This window comes from Salmo salar, chromosome ssa23 (assembly GCF_905237065.1).
Source record: "Salmo salar chromosome ssa23, Ssal_v3.1, whole genome shotgun sequence".
NCBI lineage: Eukaryota > Metazoa > Chordata > Actinopteri > Salmoniformes > Salmonidae > Salmo > Salmo salar.
The window spans coordinates 41611021-41625624 of NC_059464.1; the positions used below are offsets into that span (position 1 = coordinate 41611021).

The following is a 14604-nucleotide window of genomic DNA, read 5'->3' on the forward strand; positions in this document are numbered from 1 at the left end:
ATGCTCTTTTCAAGATGCTCCACCTTGATCACAACTACTTATACACCAAGACTATACTTTCAGGGATCATTTCTATAGTTCGTTACTTGAGAAATGTGTGTCTAAAGTGGTAGGTCTCGCTATCCATGATGACGATTCAAGATATTCCCGTTCAGAGCATGAATCTGGTGGCTAGATATGACTTTGCTCATGTTTCTTCCGCCTTTGATGATCTTCCCTTGTTCTTCAATGAACATGGATGAAGGGAATATGTTCTGAGTGGATGTTAACCATGTACAATAAAACTTACTGAAATGTCTCGCAAATCCTCATCGTTAATAAAATAAACCCTATTGAATCAGTCCTGATACCCCAGCAAAAATCTTTTCAGTTTTCTGACTTTCATTTATCTCCATGTCCAGCCCTTATATTTAGCTTCACAATGAGGTGTTTTACCATTTTCCTTTCAGGACAACCTTTGACCTTCCTTTGATCTTCTACATAGAATAACCCCATAACTTCTAACAACTCTTGTGTAGCTTGGGAGCGTCATAGAGCTAATCATGTCACATGTGCATGTTCGATAGAGTCTCAGCTTTTCATAGATAGCTTTTAGGGGTTTGTAATTCAAACCATTCTGACTCTACAGATGTTTTTGTAAAAAAAAGACCCGGACCTGGGCCCCTTTGAGATACGTCTTTGTCTCACAAACACAGCTCTATCTCAGCCCCCGTTAATCACACAGACTAACTCTTGGTACAACTGGATGTGGAAGACAAAGACAGATCTCATGGTACAACCCATATGTCTATAGCTAAAACAGACAATGTTGAAAAGGGGGTAGAATTCCACAAAAATAACTTGCTTTGAAATATGGATGGATGTCCACCAACATTAGGTCATATTTTACCTGTTGGCAACCAGCATCGCTGACCATCTTTCTCATTTGTGGAACCTAGCAATTCTCCATAATTAACATAATTTGATTGCAACAACTGTTGATGCTGAGAATGCAACACAAACCGCTGGTGCAAATGCTCTTTTCAAGATGCTCCACCTTGATCACAACTACTTATACACCAAGACTATACTTTCAGGGATCATTTCTATAGTTCGTTACTTGAGAAATGTGTGTCTAAAGTGGTAGGTCTCGCTATCCATGATGACGATTCAAGATATTCCCGTTCAGAGCATGAATCTGGTGGCTAGATATGACTTTGCTGATGTTTCTTCCGCCTTTGATGATCTTCCCTTGTTCTTCAATGAACATGGATGAAGGGAATATGTTCTGAGTGGATGTTAACCATGTACAATAAAACTTACTGAAATGTCTCCCAAATCCTCATCGTTAATAAAATAAATCCTATTGAATCAGTCCTGATACCCCAGCAAAAATCTTTTCAGTTTTCTGACTTTCATTTATCTCCATGTCCAGCCCTTATATTTAGCTTCACAATGAGGTGTTTTACCATTTTCCTTTGATCTTCTACATAGAATAACCCCATAACTTCTAACAACTCTTGTGTAGCTTGGGAGCGTCATAGAGCTAATCATGTCACATGTGCATGTTCGTTAGAGTCTCAGCTTTTCATAGATAGCTTTTAGGGGTTTGTAATTCAAACCATTCTGACTCTACAGATGTTTTTGTAAAAAAAGACCCGGACCTGGGCCCCTTTGAGATACGTCTTTGTCTCACAAACACAGCTCTATCTCAGCCCCCGTTAATCACACAGACTAACTCTTGGTACCAATGGATGTGGAAGACAAAGACAGATCTGATGGTACAACCCATATGTCTATAGCTAAAACAGACAATGTTGAAAAGGGGGTAGAATTCCACAAAAATAACTTGCTTTGAAATATGGATGGATGTCCACCAACATTAGGTCATATTTTACCTGTTGGCAACCAGCATCGCTGACCATCTTTCTCATTTGTTGACCCTAGCAATTCTCCCTAATTAACATCATTTGATTGCAACAACTGTTGATGCTGAGAATGCAACACAAACCGCTGGTGCAAATGCTCTTTTCAAGATGCTCCACCTTGATCACAACTACTTATACACCAAGACTATACTTTCAGGGATCATTTCTATAGTTCGTTACTTGAGAAATGTGTGTCTAAAGTGGTAGGTCTCGCTATCCATGATGACGATTCAAGATATTCCCGTTCAGAGCATGAATCTGGTGGCTAGATATGACTTTGCTCATGTTTCTTCCGCCTTTGATGATCTTCCCTTGTTCTTCAATGAACATGGATGAAGGGAATATGTTCTGAGTGGATGTTAACCATGTACAATAAAACTTACTGAAATGTCTCCCAAATCCTCATCGTTAATAAAATAAATCCTATTGAATAAGTCCTGATACCCCAGCAAAAATCTTTATAGTTTTCTGACTTTCATTTATCTCCATGTCCAGCCCTTATATTTAGCTTCACAATGAGGTGTTTTACCATTTTCCTTTCAGGACAACCTTTGACCTTCTTTTGATCTTCTACATAGAATAACCCCATAACTTCTAACAACTCTTGTGTAGCTTGGGAGCGTCATAGAGCTAATCATGTCACATGTGCATGTTCGTTAGAGTCTCAGCTTTTCATAGATAGCTTTTAGGGGTTTGTAATTCAAACCATTCTGACTCTACAGATGTTTTTGTAAAAAAAAGACCCGGACCTGGGCCCCTTTGAGATACGTCTTTGTCTCACAAACACAGCTCTATCTCAGCCCCCGTTAATCACACAGACTAACTCTTGGTACCACTGGATGCGGAAGACAAAGACAGATCTGATGGTACAACCCATACGTCTATAGCTAAAACAGACAATGTTGAAAAGGGGGTAGAATTCCACAAAAATAACTTGCTTTGAAATATGGATGGATGTCCACCAACATTAGGTCATATTTTACCTGTTGGCAACCAGCATCGCTGACCATCTTTCTCATTTGTGGAACCTAGCAATTCTCCATAATTAACATAATTTGATTGCAACAACTGTTGATGCTGAGAATGCAACACAAACCGCTGGTGCAAATGCTCTTTTCAAGATGCTCCACCTTGATCACAACTACTTATACACCAAGACTATACTTTCAGGGATCATTTCTATAGTTCGTTACTTGAGAAATGTGTGTCTAAAGTGGTAGGTCTCGCTATCCATGATGACGATTCAAGATATTCCCGTTCAGAGCATGAATCTGGTGGCTAGATATGACTTTGCTCATGTTTCTTCCACCTTTGATGATCTTCCCTTGTTCTTCAATGAACATGGATGAAGGGAATATGTTCTGAGTGGATGTTAACCATGTACAATAAAACTTACTGAAATGTCTCCCAAATCCTCATCGTTAATAAAATAAATCCTATTGAATCAGTCCTGATACCCCAGCAAAAATCTTTTCAGTTTTCTGATTTTCATTTATCTCCATGTCCAGCCCTTATATTTAGCTTCACAATGAGGTGTTTTACCATTTTCCTTTCAGGACAACCTTTGACCTTCCTTTGATCTTCTACATAGAATAACCCCATAACTTCTAACAACTCTTGTGTAGCTTGGGAGCGTCATAGAGCTAATCATGTCACATGTGCATGTTCGTTAGAGTCTCAGCTTTTCATAGATAGCTTTTAGGGGTTTGTAATTCAAACCATTCTGACTCTACAGATGTTTTTGTAAAAAAAGACCCGGACCTGGGCCCCTTTGAGATACGTCTTTGTCTCACAAACACAGCTCTATCTCAGCCCCCGTTAATCACACAGACTAACTCTTGGTACCACTGGATGCGGAAGACAAAGACAGATCTGATGGTACAACCCATACGTCTATAGCTAAAACAGACAATGTTGAAAAGGGGGTAGAATTCCACAAAAATAACTTGCTTTGAAATATGGATGGATGTCCACCAACATTAGGTCATATTTTACCTGTTGGCAACCAGCATCGCTGACCATCTTTCTCATTTGTGGAACCTAGCAATTCTCCATAATTAACATAATTTGATTGCAACAACTGTTGATGCTGAGAATGCAACACAAACCGCTGGTGCAAATGCTCTTTTCAAGATGCTCCACCTTGATCACAACTACTTATACACCAAGACTATACTTTCAGGGATCATTTCTATAGTTCGTTACTTGAGAAATGTGTGTCTAAAGTGGTAGGTCTCGCTATCCATGATGACGATTCAAGATATTCCCGTTCAGAGCATGAATCTGGTGGCTAGATATGACTTTGCTCATGTTTCTTCCGCCTTTGATGATCTTTCCTTGTTCTTCAATGAACATGGATGAAGGGAATATGTTCTGAGTGGATGTTAACCATGTACAATAAAACTTACTGAAATGTCTCCCAAATCCTCATCGTTAATAAAATAAATCCTATTGAATCAGTCCTGATACCCCAGCAAAAATCTTTTCAGTTTTCTGACTTTCATTTATCTCCATGTCCAGCCCTTATATTTAGCTTCACAATGAGGTGTTTTACCATTTTCCTTTCAGGACAACCTTTGACCTTCCTTTGATCTTCTACATAGAATAACCCCATAACTTCTAACAACTCTTGTGTAGCTTGGGAGCGTCATAGAGCTAATCATGTCACATGTGCATGTTCGTTAGAGTCTCAGCTTTTCATAGATAGCTTTTAGGGGTTTGTAATTCAAACCATTCTGACTCTACAGATGTTTTTGTAAAAAAGACCCGGACCTGGGCCCCTTTGAGATACGTCTTTGTCTCACAAACACAGCTCTATCTCAGCCCCCGTTAATCACACAGACTAACTCTTGGTACCACTGGATGCGGAAGACAAAGACAGATCTGATGGTACAACCCATACGTCTATAGCTAAAACAGACAATGTTGAAAAGGGGGTAGAATTCCACAAAAATAACTTGCTTTGAAATATGGATGGATGTCCACCAACATTAGGTCATATTTTACCTGTTGGCAACCAGCATCGCTGACCATCTTTCTCATTTGTGGAACCTAGCAATTCTCCATAATTAACATAATTTGATTGCAACAACTGTTGATGCTGAGAATGCAACACAAACCGCTGGTGCAAATGCTCTTTTCAAGATGCTCCACCTTGATCACAACTACTTATACACCAAGACTATACTTTCAGGGATCATTTCTATAGTTCGTTACTTGAGAAATGTGTGTCTAAAGTGGTAGGTCTCGCTATCCATGATGACGATTCAAGATATTCCCGTTCAGAGCATGAATCTGGTGGCTAGATATGACTTTGCTCATGTTTCTTCCACCTTTGATGATCTTTCCTTGTTCTTCAATGAACATGGATGAAGGGAATATGTTCTGAGTGGATGTTAACCATGTACAATAAAACTTACTGAAATGTCTCCCAAATCCTCATCGTTAATAAAATAAATCCTATTGAATCAGTCCTGATACCCCAGCAAAAATCTTTTCAGTTTTCTGATTTTCATTTATCTCCATGTCCAGGCCTTATATTTAGCTTCACAATGAGGTGTTTTACCATTTTCCTTTCAGGACAACCTTTGACCTTCCTTTGATCTTCTACATAGAATAACCCCATAACTTCTAACAACTCTTGTGTAGCTTGGGAGAGTCATAGAGCTAATCATGTCACATGTGCATGTTCGTTAGAGTCTCAGCTTTTCATAGATAGCTTTTAGGGGTTTGTAATTCAAACCATTCTGACTCTACAGATGTTTTTGTAAAAAAAGACCCGGACCTGGGCCCCTTTGAGATATGTCTTTGTCTCACAAACACAGCTCTATCTCAGCCCCCGTTAATCACACAGACTAACTCTTGGTACCACTGGATGCGGAAGACAAAGACAGATCTGATGGTACAACCCATACGTCTATAGCTAAAACAGACAATGTTGAAAAGGGGGTAGAATTCCACAAAAATAACTTGCTTTGAAATATGGATGGATGTCCACCAACATTAGGTCATATTTTACCTGTTGGCAACCAGCATCGCTGACCATCTTTCTCATTTGTGGAACCTAGCAATTCTCCATAATTAACATAATTTGATTGCAACAACTGTTGATGCTGAGAATGCAACACAAACCGCTGGTGCAAATGCTCTTTTCAAGATGCTCCACCTTGATCACAACTACTTATACACCAAGACTATACTTTCAGGGATCATTTCTATAGTTCGTTACTTGAGAAATGTGTGTCTAAAGTGGTAGGTCTCGCTATCCATGATGACGATTCAAGATATTCCCGTTCAGAGCATGAATCTGGTGGCTAGATATGACTTTGCTCATGTTTCTTCCACCTTTGATGATCTTTCCTTGTTCTTCAATGAACATGGATGAAGGGAATATGTTCTGAGTGGATGTTAACCATGTACAATAAAACTTACTGAAATGTCTCCCAAATCCTCATCGTTAATAAAATAAATCCTATTGAATCAGTCCTGATACCCCAGCAAAAATCTTTTCAGTTTTCTGATTTTCATTTATCTCCATGTCCAGCCCTTATATTTAGCTTCACAATGAGGTGTTTTACCATTTTCCTTTCAGGACAACCTTTGACCTTCCTTTGATCTTCTACATAGAATAACCCCATAACTTCTAACAACTCTTGTGTAGCTTGGGAGAGTCATAGAGCTAATCATGTCACATGTGCATGTTCGTTAGAGTCTCAGCTTTTCATAGATAGCTTTTAGGGGTTTGTAATTCAAACCATTCTGACTCTACAGATGTTTTTGTAAAAAAAGACCCGGACCTGGGCCCCTTTGAGATATGTCTTTGTCTCACAAACACAGCTCTATCTCAGCCCCCGTTAATCACACAGACTAACTCTTGGTACCACTGGATGCGGAAGACAAAGACAGATCTGATGGTACAACCCATACGTCTATAGCTAAAACAGACAATGTTGAAAAGGGGGTAGAATTCCACAAAAATAACTTGCTTTGAAATATGGATGGATGTCCACCAACATTAGGTCATATTTTACCTGTTGGCAACCAGCATCGCTGACCATCTTTCTCATTTGTGGAACCTAGCAATTCTCCATAATTAACATAATTTGATTGCAACAACTGTTGATGCTGAGAATGCAACACAAACCGCTGGTGCAAATGCTCTTTTCAAGATGCTCCACCTTGATCACAACTACTTATACACCAAGACTATACTTTCAGGGATCATTTCTATAGTTCGTTACTTGAGAAATGTGTGTCTAAAGTGGTAGGTCTCGCTATCCATGATGACGATTCAAGATATTCCCGTTCAGAGCATGAATCTGGTGGCTAGATATGACTTTGCTCATGTTTCTTCCACCTTTGATGATCTTTCCTTGTTCTTCAATGAACATGGATGAAGGGAATATGTTCTGAGTGGATGTTAACCATGTACAATAAAACTTACTGAAATGTCTCCCAAATCCTCATCGTTAATAAAATAAATCCTATTGAATCAGTCCTGATACCCCAGCAAAAATCTTTTCAGTTTTCTGATTTTCATTTATCTCCATGTCCAGCCCTTATATTTAGCTTCACAATGAGGTGTTTTACCATTTTCCTTTCAGGACAACCTTTGACCTTCCTTTGATCTTCTACATAGAATAACCCCATAACTTCTAACAACTCTTGTGTAGCTTGGGAGAGTCATAGAGCTAATCATGTCACATGTGCATGTTCGTTAGAGTCTCAGCTTTTCATAGATAGCTTTTAGGGGTTTGTAATTCAAACCATTCTGACTCTACAGATGTTTTTGTAAAAAAAGACCCGGACCTGGGCCCCTTTGAGATACGTCTTTGTCTCACAAACACAGCTCTATCTCAGCCCCCGTTAATCACACAGACTAACTCTTGGTACCACTGGATGCGGAAGACAAAGACAGATCTGATGGTACAACCCATACGTCTATAGCTAAAACAGACAATGTTGAAAAGGGGGTAGAATTCCACAAAAATAACTTGCTTTGAAATATGGATGGATGTCCACCAACATTAGGTCATATTTTACCTGTTGGCAACCAGCATCGCTGACCATCTTTCTCATTTGTGGAACCTAGCAATTCTCCATAATTAACATAATTTGATTGCAACAACTGTTGATGCTGAGAATGCAACACAAACCGCTGGTGCAAATGCTCTTTTCAAGATGCTCCACCTTGATCACAACTACTTATACACCAAGACTATACTTTCAGGGATCATTTCTATAGTTCGTTACTTGAGAAATGTGTGTCTAAAGTGGTAGGTCTCGCTATCCATGATGACGATTCAAGATATTCCCGTTCAGAGCATGAATCTGGTGGCTAGATATGACTTTGCTCATGTTTCTTCCACCTTTGATGATCTTTCCTTGTTCTTCAATGAACATGGATGAAGGGAATATGTTCTGAGTGGATGTTAACCATGTACAATAAAACTTACTGAAATGTCTCCCAAATCCTCATCGTTAATAAAATAAATCCTATTGAATCAGTCCTGATACCCCAGCAAAAATCTTTTCAGTTTTCTGATTTTCATTTATCTCCATGTCCAGCCCTTATATTTAGCTTCACAATGAGGTGTTTTACCATTTTCCTTTCAGGACAACCTTTGACCTTCCTTTGATCTTCTACATAGAATAACCCCATAACTTCTAACAACTCTTGTGTAGCTTGGGAGAGTCATAGAGCTAATCATGTCACATGTGCATGTTCGTTAGAGTCTCAGCTTTTCATAGATAGCTTTTAGGGGTTTGTAATTCAAACCATTCTGACTCTACAGATGTTTTTGTAAAAAAGACCCGGACCTGGGCCCCTTTGAGATATGTCTTTGTCTCACAAACACAGCTCTATCTCAGCCCCCGTTAATCACACAGACTAACTCTTGGTACCACTGGATGCGGAAGACAAAGACAGATCTGATGGTACAACCCATACGTCTATAGCTAAAACAGACAATGTTGAAAAGGGGGTAGAATTCCACAAAAATAACTTGCTTTGAAATATGGATGGATGTCCACCAACATTAGGTCATATTTTACCTGTTGGCAACCAGCATCGCTGACCATCTTTCTCATTTGTGGAACCTAGCAATTCTCCATAATTAACATAATTTGATTGCAACAACTGTTGATGCTGAGAATGCAACACAAACCGCTGGTGCAAATGCTCTTTTCAAGATGCTCCACCTTGATCACAACTACTTATACACCAAGACTATACTTTCAGGGATCATTTCTATAGTTCGTTACTTGAGAAATGTGTGTCTAAAGTGGTAGGTCTTGCTATCCATGATGACGATTCAAGATATTCCCGTTCAGAGCATAAATCTGGTGGCTAGGTATGACTTTGCTCATGTTTCTTCCACCTTTGATGATCTTTCCTTGTTCTTCAATGAGCATGGATGAAGGGAATATGTTCTGAGTGGATGTTAACCATGTACAATAAAACTTACTGAAATGTCTCCCAAATCCTCATCGTTAATAAAATAAATCCTATTGAATCAGTCCTGATACCCCAGCAAAAATCTTTTCAGTTTTCTGATTTTCATTTATCTCCATGTCCAGGCCTTATATTTAGCTTCACAATGAGGTGTTTTACCATTTTCCTTTCAGGACAACCTTTGACCTTCCTTTGATCTTCTACATAGAATAACCCCATAACTTCTAACAACTCTTGTGTAGCTTGGGAGAGTCATAGAGCTAATCATGTCACATGTGCATGTTCGTTAGAGTCTCAGCTTTTCATAGATAGCTTTTAGGGGTTTGTAATTCAAACCATTCTGACTCTACAGATGTTTTTTTTTTTAAAAGACCCGGACCTGGGCCCCTTTGAGATATGTCTTTGTCTCACAAACACAGCTCTATCTCAGCCCCCGTTAATCACACAGACTATCTCTTGGTACCACTGGATGCGGAAGACAAAGACAGATCTGATGGTACAACCCATACGTCTATAGCTAAAACTGACAATGTTGAAAAGGGGGTAGAATTCCACAAAAATAACTTGCTTTGAAATATGGATGGATGTCCACCAACATTAGGTCATATTTTACCTGTTGGCAACCAGCATCGCTGACCATCTTTCTCATTTGTGGAACCTAGCAATTCTCCATAATTAACATAATTTGATTGCAACAACTGTTGATGCTGAGAATGCAACACAAACCGCTGGTGCAAATGCTCTTTTCAAGATGCTCCACCTTGATCACAACTACTTATACACCAAGACTATACTTTCAGGGATCATTTCTATAGTTCGTTACTTGAGAAATGTGTGTCTAAAGTGGTAGGTCTCGCTATCCATGATGACGATTCAAGATATTCCCGTTCAGAGCATGAATCTGGTGGCTAGAAATGACTTTGCTCATGTTTCTTCCACCTTTGATGATCTTTCCTTGTTCTTCAATGAACATGGATGAAGGGAATATGTTCTGAGTGGATGTTAACCCTGTACAATAAAACTTACTGAAATGTCTCCCAAATCCTCATCGTTAATAAAATAAATCCTATTGAATCAGTCCTGATACCCCAGCAAAAATCTTTTCAGTTTTCTGATTTTCATTTATCTCCATGTCCAGCCCTTATAATTTAGCTTCACAATGAGGTGTTTTACCATTTTCCTTTCAGGACAACCTTTGACCTTCCTTTGATCTTCTACATAGAATAACCCCATAACTTCTAACAACTCTTGTGTAGCTTGGGAGAGTCATAGAGCTAATCATGTCACATGTGCATGTTCGTTAGAGTCTCAGCTTTTCATAGATAGCTTTTAGGGGTTTGTAATTCAAACCATTCTGACTCTACAGATGTTTTTGTAAAAAAGACCCGGACCTGGGCCCCTTTGAGATATGTCTTTGTCTCACAAACACAGCTCTATCTCAGCCCCCGTTAATCACACAGACTAACTCTTGGTACCACTGGATGCGGAAGACAAAGACAGATCTGATGGTACAACCCATACGTCTATAGCTAAAACAGACAATGTTGAAAAGGGGGTAGAATTCCACAAAAATAACTTGCTTTGAAATATGGATGGATGTCCACCAACATTAGGTCATATTTTACCTGTTGGCAACCAGCATCGCTGACCATCTTTCTCATTTGTGGAACCTAGCAATTCTCCATAATTAACATCATTTGATTGCAACAACTGTTGATGCTGAGAATGCAACACAAACCGCTGGTGCAAATGCTCTTTTCAAGATGCTCCACCTTGATCACAACTACTTATACACCAAGACTATACTTTCAGGGATCATTTCTATAGTTCGTTACTTGAGAAATGTGTGTCTAAAGTGGTAGGTCTCGCTATCCATGATGACGATTCAAGATATTCCCGTTCAGAGCATGAATCTGGTGGCTAGATATGACTTTGCTCATGGTTCTTCCACCTTTGATGATCTTTCCTTGTTCTTCAATGAACATGGATGAAGGGAATATGTTCTGAGTGGATGTTAACCCTGTACAATAAAACTTACTGAAATGTCTCCAGAATCCTCATCGTTAATAAAATAAATCCTATTGAATCAGTCCTGATACCTCAGCAAAAATCTTTTCAGTTTTCTGACTTTCATATATCTCCATGTCCAGCCCTTATATTTAGCTTCACAATGAGGTGTTTTACCATTTTCCTTTCAGGACAACCTTTGACCTTCCTTTGATCTTCTACATAGAATAACCCCATAACTTCTAACAACTCTTGTGTAGCTTGGGAGAGTCATAGAGCTAATCATGTCACATGTGCATGTTCGTTAGAGTCTCAGCTTTTCATAGATAGCTTTTAGGGGTTTGTAATTCAAACCATTCTGACTCTACAGATGTTTTTGTAAAAAAAAGACCCGGACCTGGGCCCCTTTGAGATATGTCTTTGTCTCACAAACACAGCTCTATCTCAGCCCCCGTTAATCACACAGACTAACTCTTGGTACCACTGGATGCGGAAGACAAAGACAGATCTGATGGTACAACCCATACGTCTATAGCTAAAACAGACAATGTTGAAAAGGGGGTAGAATTCCACAAAAATAACTTGCTTTGAAATATGGATGGATGTCCACCAACATTAGGTCATATTTTACCTGTTGGCAACCAGCATCGCTGACCATCTTTCTCATTTGTGGAACCTAGCAATTCTCCATAATTAACATCATTTGATTGCAACAACTGTTGATGCTGAGAATGCAACACAAACCGCTGGTGCAAATGCTCTTTTCAAGATGCTCCACCTTGATCACAACTACTTATACACCAAGACTATACTTTCAGGGATCATTTCTATAGTTCGTTATTTGAGAAATGTGTGTCTAAAGTGGTAGGTCTCGCTATCCATGATGACGATTCAAGATATTCCCGTTCAGAGCATGAATCTGGTGGCTAGAAATGACTTTGCTCATGTTTCTTCCACCTTTGATGATCTTTCCTTGTTCTTCAATGAACATGGATGAAGGGAATATGTTCTGAGTGGATGTTAACCCTGTACAATAAAACTTACTGAAATGTCTCCCAAATCCTCATCGTTAATAAAATAAATCCTATTGAATCAGTCATGATACCCCAGCAAAAATCTTTTCAGTTTTCTGATTTTCATTTATCTCCATGTCCAGGCCTTATATTTAGCTTCACAATGAGGTGTTTTACCATTTTCCTTTCAGGACAACCTTTGACCTTCCTTTGATCTTCTACATAGAATAACCCCATAACTTCTAACAACTCTTGTGTAGCTTGGGAGCGTCATAGAGCTAATCATGTCACATGTGCATGTTCGTTAGAGTCTCAGCTTTTCATAGATAGCTTTTAGGGGTTTGTAATTCAAACCATTCTGACTCTACAGATGTTTTTTTTTTAAAAGACCCGGACCTGGGCCCCTTTGAGATATGTCTTTGTCTCACAAACACAGCTCTATCTCAGCCCCCGTTAATCACACAGACTATCTCTTGGTACCACTGGATGCGGAAGACAAAGACAGATCTGATGGTACAACCCATACGTCTATAGCTAAAACAGACAATGTTGAAAAGGGGGTAGAATTCCACAAAAATAACTTGCTTTGAAATATGGATGGATGTCCACCAACATTAGGTCATATTTTACCTGTTGGCAACCAGCATTGCTGCCCATCTTTCTCATTTGTGGAACCTAGCAATTCTCCATAATTAACATAATTTGATTGCAACAACTGTTGATGCTGAGAATGCAACACAAACCGCTGGTGCAAATGCTCTTTTCAAGATGCTCCACCTTGATCACAACTACTTATACACCAAGACTATACTATCAGGGATCATTTCTATAGTTCGTTACTTGAGAAATGTGTGTCTAAAGTGGTAGGTCTCGCTATCCATGATGACGATTCAAGATATTCCCGTTCAGAGCATGAATCTGGTGGCTAGAAATGACTTTGCTCATGTTTCTTCCACCTTTGATGATCTTTCCTTGTTCTTCAATGAACATGGATGAAGGGAATATGTTCTGAGTGGATGTTAACCATGTACAATAAAACTTACTGAAATGTCTCCCAAATCCTCATCGTTAATAAAATAAATCCTATTGAATCAGTCCTGATACCCCAGCAAAAATCTTTTCAGTTTTCTGATTTTCATTTATCTCCATGTCCAGCCCTTATATTTAGCTTCACAATGAGGTGTTTTACCATTTTCCTTTCAGGACAACCTTTGACCTTCCTTTGATCTTCTACATAGAATAACCCCATAACTTCTAACAACTCTTGTGTAGCTTGGGAGCGTCATAGAGCTAATCATGTCACATGTGCATGTTCGTTAGAGTCTCAGCTTTTCATAGATAGCTTTTAGGGGTTTGTAATTCAAACCATTCTGACTCTACAGATGTTTTTGTAAAAAAAAGACCCGGACCTGGGCCCCTTTGAGATATGTCTTTGTCTCACAAACACAGCTCTATCTCAGCCCCCGTTAATCACACAGACTAACTCTTGGTACCACTGGATGCGGAAGACAAAGACAGATCTGATGGTACAACCCATACGTCTATAGCTAAAACAGACAATGTTGAAAAGGGGGTAGAATTCCACAAAAATAACTTGCTTTGAAATATGGATGGATGTCCACCAACATTAGGTCATATTTTACCTGTTGGCAACCAGCATCGCTGACCATCTTTCTCATTTGTGGAACCTAGCAATTCTCCATAATTAACATAATTTGATTGCAACAACTGTTGATGCTGAGAATGCAACACAAACCGCTGGTGCAAATGCTCTTTTCAAGATGCTCCACCTTGATCACAACTACTTATACACCAAGACTATACTTTCAGGGATCATTTCTATAGTTCGTTACTTGAGAAATGTGTGTCTAAAGTGGTAGGTCTCGCTATCCATGATGACGATTCAAGATATTCCCGTTCAGAGCATGAATCTGGTGGCTAGAAATGACTTTGCTCATGTTTCTTCCACCTTTGATGATCTTTCCTTGTTCTTCAATGAACATGGATGAAGGGAATATGTTCTGAGTGGATGTTAACCCTGTACAATAAAACTTACTGAAATGTCTCCCAAATCCTCATCGTTAATAAAATAAATCCTATTGAATCAGTCCTGATACCCCAGCAAAAATCTTTTCAGTTTTCTGATTTTCATTTATCTCCATGTCCAGCCCTTATATTTAGCTTCACAATGAGGTGTTTTACCATTTTCCTTTCAGGACAACCT

The 14604-nt window shown here is 39.1% G+C and overlaps 15 non-coding genes across 15 annotated transcripts; all 15 read left to right on the forward strand.

Moving 5' to 3' along the window:
• The first annotated feature begins 47 nt into the window (after nucleotides 1–47).
• Nucleotides 48–263, forward strand: LOC123729887 (small nucleolar RNA U3). The gene has a single exon (XR_006761586.1). It is a non-coding gene; the product is annotated as a small nucleolar RNA U3 (small nucleolar RNA).
• A 797-nt stretch (nucleotides 264–1060) lies between these two features.
• On the forward strand, nucleotides 1061–1276 carry LOC123729915 (small nucleolar RNA U3). The gene has a single exon (XR_006761614.1). It is a non-coding gene; the product is annotated as a small nucleolar RNA U3 (small nucleolar RNA).
• Nucleotides 1277–2048: 772 nt separating this feature from the next.
• LOC123729888 (small nucleolar RNA U3) lies at nucleotides 2049–2264 on the forward strand. Its single transcript, XR_006761587.1, has one exon. It is a non-coding gene; the product is annotated as a small nucleolar RNA U3 (small nucleolar RNA).
• Nucleotides 2265–3061: 797 nt separating this feature from the next.
• Nucleotides 3062–3277, forward strand: LOC123730017 (small nucleolar RNA U3). The gene has a single exon (XR_006761710.1). It is a non-coding gene; the product is annotated as a small nucleolar RNA U3 (small nucleolar RNA).
• Nucleotides 3278–4073: 796 nt separating this feature from the next.
• Nucleotides 4074–4289, forward strand: LOC123730016 (small nucleolar RNA U3). Its single transcript, XR_006761709.1, has one exon. It is a non-coding gene; the product is annotated as a small nucleolar RNA U3 (small nucleolar RNA).
• Nucleotides 4290–5084: 795 nt separating this feature from the next.
• On the forward strand, nucleotides 5085–5300 carry LOC123729999 (small nucleolar RNA U3). The gene has a single exon (XR_006761692.1). It is a non-coding gene; the product is annotated as a small nucleolar RNA U3 (small nucleolar RNA).
• A 796-nt stretch (nucleotides 5301–6096) lies between these two features.
• LOC123730000 (small nucleolar RNA U3) lies at nucleotides 6097–6312 on the forward strand. Its single transcript, XR_006761693.1, has one exon. It is a non-coding gene; the product is annotated as a small nucleolar RNA U3 (small nucleolar RNA).
• A 796-nt stretch (nucleotides 6313–7108) lies between these two features.
• On the forward strand, nucleotides 7109–7324 carry LOC123730001 (small nucleolar RNA U3). The gene has a single exon (XR_006761694.1). It is a non-coding gene; the product is annotated as a small nucleolar RNA U3 (small nucleolar RNA).
• Nucleotides 7325–8120: 796 nt separating this feature from the next.
• Nucleotides 8121–8336, forward strand: LOC123730002 (small nucleolar RNA U3). The gene has a single exon (XR_006761695.1). It is a non-coding gene; the product is annotated as a small nucleolar RNA U3 (small nucleolar RNA).
• Nucleotides 8337–9131: 795 nt separating this feature from the next.
• LOC123729912 (small nucleolar RNA U3) lies at nucleotides 9132–9347 on the forward strand. Its single transcript, XR_006761611.1, has one exon. It is a non-coding gene; the product is annotated as a small nucleolar RNA U3 (small nucleolar RNA).
• A 797-nt stretch (nucleotides 9348–10144) lies between these two features.
• Nucleotides 10145–10360, forward strand: LOC123730013 (small nucleolar RNA U3). The gene has a single exon (XR_006761706.1). It is a non-coding gene; the product is annotated as a small nucleolar RNA U3 (small nucleolar RNA).
• A 796-nt stretch (nucleotides 10361–11156) lies between these two features.
• LOC123730005 (small nucleolar RNA U3) lies at nucleotides 11157–11372 on the forward strand. Its single transcript, XR_006761698.1, has one exon. It is a non-coding gene; the product is annotated as a small nucleolar RNA U3 (small nucleolar RNA).
• Nucleotides 11373–12169: 797 nt separating this feature from the next.
• LOC123729892 (small nucleolar RNA U3) lies at nucleotides 12170–12385 on the forward strand. The gene has a single exon (XR_006761591.1). It is a non-coding gene; the product is annotated as a small nucleolar RNA U3 (small nucleolar RNA).
• Nucleotides 12386–13181: 796 nt separating this feature from the next.
• On the forward strand, nucleotides 13182–13397 carry LOC123729896 (small nucleolar RNA U3). The gene has a single exon (XR_006761595.1). It is a non-coding gene; the product is annotated as a small nucleolar RNA U3 (small nucleolar RNA).
• A 797-nt stretch (nucleotides 13398–14194) lies between these two features.
• Nucleotides 14195–14410, forward strand: LOC123730014 (small nucleolar RNA U3). The gene has a single exon (XR_006761707.1). It is a non-coding gene; the product is annotated as a small nucleolar RNA U3 (small nucleolar RNA).
• Nucleotides 14411–14604: the final 194 nt, after the last annotated feature.